Raw genomic sequence first — 15,442 nt, 5'->3', positions numbered from 1 at the left:
CAGGTTGGTATCAGAGCCAACATTGAGTGAATTATACACTATCCTAACGTGTTTAATCTCAGTGATACAATTGCACATACTTGAGTCTAGACAAGAACTTAGGACAAATTCGAATTGTTATTCCAATTTTGTCTTTTCTTTTATTATTGGTATTTACAGTTTTATAAAGCAGGAAATATGCCGCCAGTGATATTCCGAGGAAGAGGAAGGGGAAGAAGAGGCAGAGGAGAGATCGTTACTCATCACGATCACGAAGCCGAGCCTTCAGGTACGCGAGCTCCTTCGGCCACAAGGAGTGAAGAACCGCAGAGGCGAAGAGACCTTTACGAACCTGCGAGACATTCTACCTCGCATAGCTCAATGCCATCATACCGGCACTCATTCGGGCCAAATTCAGAGAATGATCCCAACAACCCGCAACCCTCCTTCATACCTCTACAACGTTCGGTATCGCACCGAAATTTTGACGACCCTACTCCATACTTCAGAGGTCAGTTTAATCCAGCTGACTACATCCAGGAACCTTCAGGTTTTGTTCCACTAGGGCCACAAGATCACTTCTCCGAAGATCATATGGACGAAGATACTGATCCGACAGAACCTGCTCGTGGTACACCCACGCATCCGATAGAAGTCTCTGATGGGTCATCCTTCCATGGCACACCCTATCACGGACCAGACAACTTTCAAGCGTTGTTCGACCGACATGAGTGGTACTACACGCCACCTCAAGAGACATCACAACAACCGCGACATCCACAGGATCCCTCTGAGGATTCACGCTTCGTGGCAGTTACGCCACCACCTCCGCCACCGGCACAACCAGTAATACCTGATCCGCCAAGGCGTAGGAGGACAAATGCTCGTATGTCCACACGAGGAGGAGGGGATTTCCACTTCAGCACCCCTCGACACTCTAGTAGTAGCCACTACCCGCCACTACAAGAAGAAGGGCCTTCAAGTCCTGTACAGGAGGCGAACTCCGCACCAGCTGCACCAAATTCACCACCATTTGGGTATGACCAACCCATACCTGCTTACACGGGTCCAACGGCTTACAACCCGTTCGAACCGTCACAAGCACATTACAACTACAATTACGAGCACGACCCATATGTGGTGTCGGCTAGGTATAATGCACGATATCCCGACGGAGCTCATGGGAACATGGGAGCACCGGACTACTCAGCTCATGGGTATCCAATACCTCCCAGACCTCCAGTTCCGCAACAAGCACCTCAACCACGTTTCTCTCCTCCTGAGCATGAAGAGATACTCCACCGACTAGATCGTGTGGAGAGAGAGTTCGAGGAAGAGAAAAAGAGCCACCGAGGATTCCTCAAGGGCTTAGCGAACCTACTGAAGGGCAAGAAGAAGAAACGTGACCATTAGCCCTTATGTACGTTCTAATGTAATGTTTATTTTAAAAAGAAGTCCCTGCGTGGACATTTATCGTATTTCAGTCCCTACGTGGACTTATCTTTTAGTCCTTGCATGGACACCTATCTTATATTAGTCCCTGCGTGGACTTGTCACTTGTTTTAAACCTCTATGTAGGTAAGTACTATTTAAAAGTCCCGTTTAGGGCGGTGTGTAATCGTATTAATATTTTGGAATGTTATATTATGAATTTCATTTTGTTATCACTATATATGAAATAAATCAAAACCATTCCTTTTAAATTGATCTGCCTAAATAAAGAATCTTAAGAGTGAAACCTAGCCTGGTGTCTTTTAAGATCCGGCCAAGATGGTATGACCTAATTAAGAGATTCAGATTCCCTGTTAACCTCTGCAAGCATGTTGACAATCATGGCAGATGTGATTCGTTAAAATCACACACGTCATTCTTATACAATAATCCTTTAAAGGATTCCAAAGCCCAAATTAATGATATAATAAATCATGGGTCAAATCATCAATAAAGATGATCATTATTAAAACATCCATTTGTGATGTAGTGCCTACGGGCCAACCTTATTAAAACATCCATTTGTGATGTAGTGCTTACGGGCCAACCTTATTAAAACATCCATTTGTGATGTAGTGCCTACGGGCCAACCTTATTAAAACATCCATTTGTAATGTAGTGTCTACGGACCAACCTTATTAAAACATCCATTAGTGGTGTAGTGCCTATGGACCGTAATAATTGTTTATAAAGGACAAAAGACAGTGGTAGGTTATGACTCCCTGTCAGAAAGGGGTAAAATAACTACGGTTCGAACCTCTATGCCTTTGATTCTCTGAAATCTCGGCTAATATTATAAAACATCCTCGTGATTAGGCTTTATGCCGCCAATATTATTGTTATAGCTAAAATAGGATATATTCAAATCCTAAAACTAAGTGCGTGATAAGTTAATCAGATATGGTCTCTGTTACCATGGTTAACAAATTGTCATAAAAGACAATTCCATAATAAGCTTCTAAATAAAATTATGTTATCTTCTGTAACAGATACAAGTTACGATGGCGGATCCCAACGGAGAAAACAGCCATACAAACGAACATGACTACGATAATGCGCAAGTGCATCTGACAGGCGCACAGCTAAAGGCTCTGATTGACAACGCTGTTCAGGCAGCTCTTGATCGTCAATACACCGAGTCTCATAGCAGAACCGTATCAAAACCACCCTCCAAACCAAGGTCACAATCCAAACCACTCTCCAAACCCAAGAAAGATGACGATAATCACTCGTCCGCTGAGAATAGTATTCGTCGTGAACGAGAATATACTGATGCGTCCGGTGCCAAGGGCTGCACCTACAAGTACTTCGTGTCTTGTACGCCCCGGGAATTCACAGGGGAGAAGGGTGCTGTTGATTGTATCACCTGGCTGGATGAGATGGACACTATTGTGGACATCAGTGGGTGTGCGGAGAAGGATGTGGTGAAGTTTGTGTCACAATCATTTAAGGGCGAGGCCCTAGCATGGTGGAGAGCGTTGGTACAGGCATCCGGTAAGTCTGCTCTATACAAGATGACATGGGAGGAATTTATTGCTCTCATTAAAGAAAACTACTGCCCTCAGCATGAGGTGGAGAAGATCGAGTCTAATTTTGTGTCATTGGTAATGACAAACCTGGACTGCCAGGCCTACTTGACGAGCTTCAATACAATGTCTCGCCTGGTCCCGTACCTTGTGACACCAGAGTCCAGGAGAATCGCCCGTTTCATTGGGGGCTTAGAGCCTGCGATAAAGGCTAGTGTGAAGGCCTCTCGGCCGACGACCTTCAGGTCAGTAACTGACATCTCCTTGTCTCTCACTTTAGATGTTGTCCGTCTGAGGACGCTAAGGAGCAAGGAGGCGGAAAAGAGGAAACGTGAGGACGACATCTCACGTAGGTCAGGAAAGAAACACCGTGGAAACGGTGAAGGCAAGAGAGGGACTGAAGCAAAGAAAGATGGGCAAGCTGGAGAAAGGCCCAAATGCAAAATCTGCCAGAAACCCCATTCTGGAAAATGTAGGTTTGGGTCGAATTCACAGTCCCAGCCAAAGTCTTTTGCCTGTGGACTATGCAAGTCCAAGGACCATAAGACGGTGGACTGCAAGAAAATCAAGGATGCAACATGCTATGGTTGCAACGAAAAGGGGCATATCAAGAGTAACTGTCCCAAGAATGCCAGGAAACCGGAAGAGAACAAGAAGACGAATGCGAGAGTCTTCCGTATGGATGCAAAGGAGGCTGTGCTGAACGACAATGTACTTACAGGTACTTTTCTCGTAAATAATATATTTGCAAGAGTACTTTTCGATTCTGGCGCTGATAAGTCCTTTGTAGACCGAAAATTTTGCGAACTATTGAATATACCTATCAAAACCCTAGATGTGAAATACGAAGTAGAGTTAGCAGACGACACGATAGAAACCGTCTCCACTGTTCTAGAGGGATGTGAAATGTCCATTAAGAACCACTCTTTTCCTCTATCTCTACTTCCCTTCAAATTAGCAGGTTTTGACGTTGTTCTGGGCATGGAATGGTTGTCCCGCAATCAGGCCCAAATCATTTGCAACAAAAGGCATATAGTACTAAAGACTCCGAGTGGTGAATCGCTTACCATTCGAGGAGATACGCAGTATGGATTACCCGAGGACGTATCTATGCTCAAGGCTTCTAGATGTTTAAAAAGAGGCTGTGTCATTTACATGGCTCAGGTGATAATTGAAGAGCCCAAGCCAAAGATAGAGGAACTTCCTGTTATTTCTGAATATCCCGAGGTTTTTCCCGAAGAACTACCTGGTTTACCAACAGATAGACAAGTGGAATTCAGAATAGATATCATACCTGGAGTAGCTCCTATAGCTAGAGCGCCTTACAGGCTTGCTCCGACGGAAATGAAGGAATTAAGGACCCAGTTGGATGAACTGTTGGCAAAAGGTTTTATCAGACCTAGTTCGTCTCCCTGGGGAGCACCTGTCCTATTTGTAAAGAAGAAGGACGGATCGATGCGGTTGTGCATCGATTACCGTGAGCTGAACAAAGTTACCATAAAGAATAGATATCCTTTGCCAAGGATCGACGATCTGTTCGATCAGCTGCAAGGAGCGAGCTATTTTTCGAAGATCGACTTAAGGTCGGGCTATCATCAGCTAAAGGTCAGAGATGAAGACGTGTACAAGACAGCATTTAGGACTCGCTACGGTCATTACGAGTTCCTAGTGATGCCTTTTGGGCTCACAAATGCACCGGCTGCGTTCATGGATCTCATGAATCGCGTCTGCAAGCCGTACTTGGACAAATTTGTCATAGTCTTCATCGACGATATCCTTATATATTCCAAGAACCAAACTGACCACGAGAATCACCTCCGTTGTATTCTCCAGTTGCTACAACGTGAGAAACTCTACGCCAAATTCTCTAAATGCGAATTCTGGCTACGAGAGGTTCAATTTTTGGGTCACGTTGTAAGTGAGCGTGGTATCCAGGTGGATCCCGCTAAGGTGGAGGCAGTCATGAACTGGCAAGAGCCAAAGACGCCTACCGAAATTCGTAGTTTCCTGGGGTTAGCAGGATACTACAGGAGATTTATTGAGAATTTTTCGAGGATTGCTGCGCCCTTGACTTCCCTAACCAAGAAGAAAGAAAAGTTCAATTGGGGCCCAAAGCAGCAAGAGTCCTTCGAAATTCTGAAGCAGAAGCTAAGCAACGCACCTGTGTTGACATTACCAGAAGGTACAGATGAATTCGTAGTTTACTGCGATGCATCACACGCTGGCATGGGGTGTGTGCTTATGCAAAAAGGCAAGGTTATTGCCTATGCTTCAAGACAATTAAAAGTGCACGAAAAGAATTACACCACCCACGACTTGGAATTGGGTGCCCTTGTATTTGCATTGAAATTGTGGAGGCATTACCTCTATGGTATTAAATTTGTGATTTATTCTGATCACAAAAGCCTTCAACATCTGTTCAACCAGAAGGAGCTGAACATGAGGCAACGCCGTTGGATGGAAACCTTGAATGATTATGATTGTGAGATCAGGTACCATCCCGGCAAAGCGAATGTAGTCGCTGATGCCCTGAGCAGAAAAGAAAGGGTAAAACCTATTCGAATCAATGCCAAGAGCATTGAAGTCAAGAACAACCTGATTGAGAGGATATTAGCTGCACAGCGAGAGGCTGTGTTGGAAGCTAATTATCCTAAGGAAAAGTTAGGAGTAACTGAAGAGCAGTTGACTCTTAGCAAGGATGGAATCCTTAGATTAAACGGACGAATATGGGTTCCGATTTATGGAGGACTACGGGATGTTATCCTCCAGGAAGCCCATAGTTCCAAATATTCGGTCCATCCGGGAGCAGATAAAATGTATCAAGACTTAAAGGCAAACTATTGGTGGATAGGCTTGAAAAAGTCTGTAGCCGCCCATGTAGCAAGGTGCTTGACTTGTGCTCAAGTCAAAGCCGAGCACCAAAAGCCATTTGGCTTGCTACAACAGCCTGAACTTCCCGAGTGGAAATGGGAATGCGTAACTATGGATTTCATTACCAAGTTACCCAAAACCAGGAAAGGAAACGACACGATATGGGTCATAGTCGATAGGCTGACTAAATCAGCTCATTTTCTACCCATCAAGGAGACGTATAGCTCCGATATGCTAGCCCAACTTTATGTTGATAAGATTGTAGCCTTACACGGCATACCTGTGTCTATTATCTCCGACAAGGATACTAGATACACGTCTCATTTCTGGAAGAGTTTCCAGCAATCTTTGGGCACGCGTTTGAACTTCAGTACGGCTTACCACCCACAGACGGACGGTCAGAGTGAGCGTACTATCCAAACGTTAGAAGACATGCTTCGTGCATGTGCGATCGATTTAGGTGGTAACTGGGATAAGAACCTACCCCTAATCGAATTCTCCTACAATAACAGCTACCATACCAGCATAAAGGCTGCGCCTTTCAAGGCATTATACGGTAGGAAATGTAGATCTCCTGTTTGTTGGGCGGAAGTGGGAGAGGTCCAATTATCAGGACCAGAGATAGTTTTCCAGACAACGGACAAGATTGTCCAGATTCGGGAACGTCTCAAAGCTGCCCGCGATAGGCAGAAAAGCTACGCTGATCCGAAGCGTAAGGATTTTCACTTCGAAGTAGGTGAAAAGGTGTTGCTTAAAGTATCACCCTGGAAGGGGGTGATGCGTTTCGGCAAGAAAGGTAAACTGAGCCCGCGATACATAGGACCTTTTGAGGTTATCGAACGGGTCGGGTCAGTTGCCTATAAATTAAACTTACCAGAAGAGCTCAATGGAATTCATAATGTGTTCCACATCTGCAATCTAAAGAAGTGTTTCGCCGATGAATCATTGGTGATCCCACACACAGATGTGCATATAGATGAGAGCTTAAAATTCGTAGAGAAGCCGTTGTCGATTGAAGATCGACAGGTGAAAAAGCTTCGAAGAAAGCACGTACCGATTGTAAAAGTCAAATGGGATGCTCGTAGAGGTCCCGAATACACGTGGGAAGTCGAAGCCACAATGAAAGAAAAGTACCCCTATTTATTTGAGTAAATCTCGGGTCGAGATTTATTTTAAGGGGGTGAGGATGTTACACCTCAAATTTTTGTGTCCAATGATGTGTTAACACATGTCATTTGTTTACACGTGGCATTTATATTAAATAAAGGACTAATATTGACAAACCTTGAAAGTATATAAATTCGAGGGTTATAAATGTCAAACAAGGGTAAATATACTGTATAGTAACCCTAAGTGGTGCTTGTACCTTCAAACGAATAAATCATGGATCGTACGGAAGCGAAACGCGGAAGAAAGTGAGAGATTACAAGCTACAGGGGTTAACTGTGTCAACATGTTTAATTATACCTCTGAGTGACCCTTTAACGCTCCCGAGGCTTTGTAACAGTATTATACGTTCACTAGAATATACTGTATAAATTCCGCGAAGTTCCGTTTTAAAACGAGAAAGTTATGATCAAATTCGTAGGAGAAGGGTTAAAAGCGTCAATAATATAATTTAAGGTTTTCCGGATAATAAATAAATTAACCGGGGGCTTAACGATGCGGGTAAATAACGCGAGGTCCTTAACTGTAATTAATCAAGGGCCATATCGCAAAGTTACCCCTTCAAACCCGAAAGGTCAGGTTATTAATTACCAAAGATTCGATATTAATTACAAGATTTAGTAATCATTTCAAAAAGATACAATTGTAACCCCTTACGGACCGTAAAGGGTATGCCTTACGGACCGTAAGGAGGGGAATGATTGATTTCGATCCGCCTATGGCTTACGGACCGCAAGGCCTAAACCATACGGTCCGTAAGCAACGCCCAGCGACAGAAAATTGGCTGTTGGCTGTTATAAGCGGCAAAACAATAAATGATGGGTCTTCCAGAGTCATGGGCGCCCCCTACTCGACCCATAGCACCATGGGACACCTGCCCATCATCCATGATTAGTTATAGGCCAATGTGTGATGATCTTAGGAGCATTCTTGCACTATAAATAGGCCTTCTTTGTTCACAACTTAAACATAACTCAAACACACCTTCTCTAATCATTCTAAGAGCTCTCAAGTGTTCTTCTTTGTTCTCTAAGCAAGCCTAAGCTTCTGTAAGTCGTTTAATTCCTTTGTGGTTCAATTTTAGTTAATTATATAGCTAAAAACCAAACCGTCGTAACTACGGTTTGACTTCAAAATAAATCCGTAATGGCTCAGTCTTATGACGGATCAAAAGTAGTTATGAGTTGGTAATTATGTGGGTAATAAACCCCTAAAAGGGTTCCCTCTGATCACCACTCTAACTAGCTCAAATGTCGAGTCAAACGAATGCTTAAAAAGTCAACAGAAAGCTATTTTTGCGATTCTTGCATAATCTGTGATATAAATGATATACAACCTGTTTAGACACTCATAAAACATGATATTAAGTATATAAACTTGTTTACGCTCGTTTGAATCGACCATTTGCCATATTGAACCAGTTCGGAGCCGAATGTCGCAAAAGTTTGACTTTTGCTTTGACTTCAGTTCTGACCCGTTTTAGTGAGGTATAGATATGCCTTAGGACTCTCTTAGGACCAGGTTACATGATGGTATAACCCTCTGTGACCGGTTCATGATTTGTCCGAGTCTTTTACGCATTTCCGTTAATCGCCTAAAAGTTGACCGTAACGCCCTTTTTAAAATAAAACGAGTATTTCGGACACGTGAATGGACCATAACCTTGCTTACTAAATTATAAGCATGTCCTTAAAGTTTCACGTCAATCCGAGGTCTAGAATGGTAGTTATGCTAAATAGCGCAATTAAAGTAAACTTTTGTAATAAACGGCGCAATTAGCATAACGCCTATCTAAACCGAGATTTCGTCACCAAAACTTTTACCCACTGTTATAAAATAATATTTTGGGATTTTTAAAGATTTTTAATTATTTTTAGCTTGCTCATAACCTGCGGTTATGGCTACGGTTCGTTAAATACCGAATATGCCCTTTTCGGCCAAAACTTGAGTTCTACAAGGTCTTTTGACCCGATTCCAGTTGCTACTGATTTTAAATGATAAATAAAGTATTTTAAACTTTATAAACTGTTCGGGAAACTCAGATTTCCTGTAGAACTCGAAAAGCTCTTTAAAAGTCTTTAAAATGACCGAAAAACCCCTACGGGGCGATATATTAACTAAAACTCGTTACGGGCATCACGGAAGGTATCCTACTGATGCCACAACCTCTTTAAGGCATATTGACTTAGGAAACAAGCGTAGGACTCTCACGGTTAACCGTTTCGCCTATTGCGCGCACGGTTCGGCTTATGAAACTAGTTTTCATAAATTAGCCGATACGGGTCAAATTATATTATTTGGACCCCAAAATCCAGAGTGTAAACCTTAAACCCATATAAAACAAGTCTCTGAACTTGTTGGTTCGGAATCACACTCCATTCCAGGTTTTCGCCTTTTCGCGCGATTAAACCATATCTATCTTTTGAAACCGACCGGTCTAGGCTACGGCTAATATAAAGACCCTTTAGGATTCTAATAGGTTAATTAAAACCTTCGTTCCAGAATAGGAGCCCCAGTAAAAGCTATCTGTGACGTAATCCATTAAGGAATATACTTGCAAAGGTAAATACTTTAACTTATTTTCCCTTATACGGGCTTGGGATACGGTATATTAATACCGCTTGATTGAGCATCATATCTTCCATCGCTTAGGTGGTTAATTGAATAATGTGATCGGCTCATTTAAACAGTCTTGTTACTTAAAAGCCTTTGGGGGGTTAATGACCGTTGTCCCGGATATCCTTGGCATCATTTTACGAAATGGCCACGACCTCGACATCCCGGTGTAGGCGTACACCCGGTATATTATGTCGACATTATTATTATTAAAAGACGTAGCCGTTGGTTTTTACACTACGGTTTTACGCAATGTGGTGTGTCTATTAATCTTTAACCCGGACAGGATCCGGGCTACTGAACGCATAAAAGGACATGTAATTCGTTCACAAGATTTTAATAATTTTCCCAAGTTATAAAAGAGTTTGTGCCTCGTGCATTCAAATCAATTTTAAATAAACATTTTCAAATGTGTCAGTTGAACGTATTTACCAGTGTAAACTGACGTATTTTCCCCAAAAGATTAAGTGCAGGTACTACACGAAATTTGGCTGGTAATAGCTTCCTAGCATCACGAATAGTCTCGCAAACTTGATGCTGTATCTGATTGAACAATACTTTATTTTATTTATGATCCCCTGTGGATACAATTCGACTTCTGTAATACACTTGATATTACATTCAAAAGGTTGAATTATATTTATCTTTATGCTTCCGCTGTGCATTCATATAATTGTGTGGTTTGACTATATTGTTGCCAACTACGTCACGGTAATCCCCCACCGGGCCCACCGGTGATACACGTGGAAATCGGGGTGTGACATTCTCACATCATATATGGTCAAACGGATGATAAATAGTATACTCACCGGTAAGATGAACTCTCGTGCATACCTTGATACGGGAATGTGTCGTGTGTGGATGAACACCGGTCGGTAAGTATAAATCATACCTTAACGTATCCCCTCGCCATGATTACATATGATAAGTTGAGCTTATGTGGATAACAATACCGATAATTGTTATAGGATGCATATTTAAATGTTAACTAATTGAACAAAAAGAGCGTTTTGGCATGACCATACACTGATATGATTCTCTTACCCTCGAAACTCGCAAAAAGATTGTTTGTATATATTTATTTATTGTTTTCCGTCTTTACATTTGACAAATGATAAATTCCAAAAAGATTTTAGGTGTGTTTTAATATAAACTTTATAAAATCCAAAAAGATTTTGCTTCTAGTTTATTTTTGATTGACCGATGTTGGAACTCGAGTCTATCCTACCCAAAATCCTGATCGTAAGCCGGAAAACAATTACATATTCATAAACGGTCGAAGTTGACAAGGTTTGAAAGTTAAAGGATTAAAATTGATCATTTTTTAAACTTTCAAACTGTTGTCGGTCAGTGTTTGATTGAGAAATGGTCACACATGTGTCATTTGTTTAAATGTTAACTATATTCCAAGCAGTTTTCTCATTATGCGTTTAGATTTCTTGCATGTGAAGATGCTAAAGGCGAGGAGAACATGTTCGATGACAAGCTTCAGAATGAAGACACGACGTGAAGGCACTCAAAGGATAAAGATGAGCGAGTTGCCGCTGACCCTTCATCAACACCACAAGGATCTGAAGAATTGAAGATCAAAAGATTCACGAGCATGACTCAAAGGAGAGTTCATTCTAAGGGGGAGTTTGTTAACACACTTCCTAAATTAAATGGGAAGTTTGTTGATACACTTTCTTCTTACGACGCGTGAAGACTTTGAAGATCCTCCGACATGAAAGACACGGAACACGAACAATCACAGAAGATGAACCATCACGAGTAGCGTCCAAGGGGGAGTTTGTTGATACACTTTGTGTGGACGCGACTCAGCTCGGTTCGACTCGGCTCGGTTTGACTTGGTTTCGACTCGGTTAGGTTCGGCTCAAGCCCGACGTCACGACATTCCTCCGTCGTGCGCCCCAGAGTTCGACACGCGAAGCACGGAGCGCCGCGAACCAAGACCAGGTGACACATCACCATGACATCATCACTTTGATGTCATGATGATGTCATGTAGTTGAAAATGTTGACTTTGTGAATTCTTTGAAAAAAAAATGACGAAACACGATAGCCTGTTTCGTCGCCTGTTGGGCTTCTTCAGGCCCAATGTTTGGCCCAAGTTTGTTTCGCCGAGTTATGTTTGTGTTTCGTCGTAGTCTGCGTCAGTTTAGTATAAATAGCTCTTATAGTTTCTGTGTGAAACTTGGACGAGTGACGAGAGCCGAGACTTTGAGAGAGAGTCTTTAAACATTGTTTATATATGTTTCTGGTTGTACTCATCCCTAATCAATAGATATTGAATCTTTTGGTTACACGTGTGTTTTACACTTTGTTTGGTTTGCACCGTCACGGGGATTCCGCACCCGTTACCGTGTTTGTGATAAACAAGGATAGGTTTACGTTATCGATCCACCGGAAAAACGGGACCTACACTCGTCCCTAACAATTACTTACTGGAAGTAATTGTGAATATTGATTAGTTATGGGACTATTATAATTTCCCTTTAGATGTTTTCAATATGAAGAATACAAAAAGTTTCTGGTAACTAATAATAATGGATGATCATCATGATTTTTAGTTGTGAAAATAATAAAACTTAAGAACACCAATCAAGTATTCTCTCTCAATCTCCATCACTCAAAAGCATCTAAATGGGAATCACTATCGTTTCATCATCGTCATCAAAAGTAAATATCTCTAATTTTATATTTATGTTTATGTTTAACTAAACAAACATGATTAGGGTACCATGACTTTGACCCATGTATATCGATATAAGAGTAAATTACATTTTTAGCGCCTATGTTTTAGTGATTTTAACCATTTGAATCAAAAATAAAAGAAATTAACGCACTGAGTCCCTAACTACTCATTTTATAACGTTTTGAGTCCAATTTTTAACACTTGTACTTTTGATTTTGGACTGAAGTGGTTAAAACCACTAAAACACAGGGACTCAAATCGTTATAAAATGAGCGGTTAGGGACTCGGAGCGTTAAACTTTTTATTTTTGGACTCAAGTGGTTAAAACCGTTAAAATACAGGGACTCAAAAAGTAATTTACTCTTGATATAATGAACACGAGTCACAAGTTATAAGGGTGTAGGGAGTGGTTAGACACTTGAAAGTGGCAAACTTCAAAATCAACCAATGAGAGTGTGCTATGTCGTTCAATGAAAAGTGTTAAACTATGCTCAAAAGTGTTGGCAATGGTTAGACACTTCATGAATTGGTAAACTATTTTAAAAAGAAAAAAGAAAAAAGTGTGATTCGTAATTGAGATGGCATGGACCCCACCACACACACCCACCCCTTTCTCTCCTTCCCTCCCTCTCCCCGATCGGTAACCAAACACCGCTTCTCCATCTTCACCGAGCGGCAAAATGGGTCGGCGGTGGTGTTCCCGCTCGGCAAACCCATTTGCCGCTCATGTTTTGCCGCCCACTCCGTATCCCCTAAGGACAAAGACTTTTCACTTCTACTTCGTTAAGGCTATCCACTATCATTTCACATTTGTTCATTCCATGTCATAAAGTATCTTAAACCTCACTACACTACTTCCATTCACCTTTTTCATTCCACCATTTTTTCGTTTCACAAGTTTTCACGCCACTACAAGAAAGGGACACCTTTAGCGGCGACACCTTTAGCGGCGACAGGTCAAATGTCGCCGCTATTGGTCGATCCGCGTCACAGGATCTCAAACCAAACCCCATCCGTTGATCAAAAGCATGATCTGACGGTTGGGGATTTATAACTCATTACCGGCGACATGGACAGGGTAATAGCGGCGACAGCTAGTCTCCGCTAAAAGTAAATGTCAGAACTTTAATCCCTAGCCACACACATCTTATCCCTGGTCAACCTCATTAAAGTCTTTACCGGCGACAATTGGCAATATCGGCGACAATCTGTTGCCGCTAAAGGTTGAACAAACCAAACCCCTATACAACGCCAATTTCTCCCTCCTCTTTCACTTTTCCCCCAAAAAAACCTCCGAACACCGCTGGTAACTCGCGAAAATCGTCCAAATCGGTTAGTTTCACTTTGTTTTTGTTAGATTTCTTCTCTACATTTGTTATATACATGTTATAGGCTTTAATTTTTGCTCTTTTTTGTGTATTTTTGTGTTTGTGGAAGAAATATCGGATCACCACCATCTCGAATCCGGTCACCACCATCTCGAATCCGGCACCACTTCGTCTCCTTGAAACTTGAAAAATACGGTTAGTTAGTTTTTTTTAAAGTTTAGAAATTCTATAATTTTTGGTTTAGGTATGTAAATGTATAATTTTTGGTTTAGGTGTATGTAAGCATCTCGAATACGGTTAGTTTTTTTTTTTTTTTTAAGTTTAGAAATTGTATAATTTTTGGTTTAGGTGTATGTAAGCATGTATGTGTGTATGTAAGTCTATGAAGTAATGTATGTATGTAGGTGTATGTTAGTATGCCAAATGTATAATGTAGGTGTATTTGATAAAAATGTGTATATGAAAATCTATTGATTTGTGTATTTTGGTGTATGTAAGCATGTATGTGTGTATGTAAGTTTATGAATGTATGTATGTAGGTGTATGTTAGTATGTAGGTGTTTATAAATAATGAACAATTGTGCATGTAAATGTTTGTAATTGGTGAAAATGTGTATGTTATTATGTATGTTTGTATAAAATATGCAAATGTGTATGTAAGTAAGTATAAATTTTGTGTTTTTGGTCAAAATGTGTGTTTGTAGGTATGTATGTGTACGTATGTAAATGTGTCTTTATAAGTATGTATGTGTGTTGGTAGTATGTTTATGTGTAGGTTTATATATATATATATATATATATAGAGTGGGGATCCTACGGAAAGTGTGTTTTTCCTAAAAAGTGTAAAAAGTCATAAAACACAATAATTTCAGGCATAAAACACACCTAAAACTCACAAATAATAGAATGAATATTACTAAAACACCATATTCAAACTCTAATAGTCCATAAAAACTTCAAACACACCATCGTAGAAATATGAACATAAAACACACAATGCTAAACAACATAAAACACAATAATATTTGTCATTCCACAATTAGAGCCTTAACTTCTAAAACACAACACAAAACCCACATACATGATGTTTTAGTAATCTTCATCATATTATTTGTGGGTTTTTGGTGTGTTTTATAGTTGACATTACGGTGTTTTATGACTTTTTACACTTTTTAGGAAATTTGGACTTTCTGGCCAACTCCTATCCTATATATATATATATATACACACACACACATATATTTAATCATCTTCGTAAAATACAGCGGAACATACAACAGGCCACAAGTGAATGGAGCGGTGAGGGTCCGCCAATTGCTCCGTATCAGGAAGCGTTGGGTGAGCGGCGAGGATGGTACCGCGGGATGGGGCCTAAACCTTCTTCCAACACGTCCTCGCACTCGTCATCTAACATGTCGTCTTCGCAAGCTCGGACGCAAGAACCCTTTTCCGAGGTAAACTACGCAATTTATAAAATGACAAAAGAACGCATGTTTCCTTGTTAAATATATGTTGGTAGCGTTAATTAATATGCTAATATATGTTTTGCTATGTATTATTGTAGGATTTTGTTAACAACTTGTTCCAAACCCCGTCATTTTTGAACCAACTTAACAACTATCTTGCTTCACAAGGAAAAGGAAAGTCAAAAGACTACGATTCTGACAACTTATTCGATAATGAATCCGACGATGAACCCAACGATAACGATCAGTGACTTGTTTTTAATGTATGATTTAGATTTAATTAAACGTTGTAGGATATAATGT

The sequence above is a fragment of the Helianthus annuus genome, chromosome 7 (assembly GCF_002127325.2).
Source record: "Helianthus annuus cultivar XRQ/B chromosome 7, HanXRQr2.0-SUNRISE, whole genome shotgun sequence".
Lineage (NCBI taxonomy): Eukaryota > Viridiplantae > Streptophyta > Magnoliopsida > Asterales > Asteraceae > Helianthus > Helianthus annuus.
The sequence above is the reverse complement of the archived record's forward strand: the minus strand, read 5'-3'. Positions refer to the sequence as shown.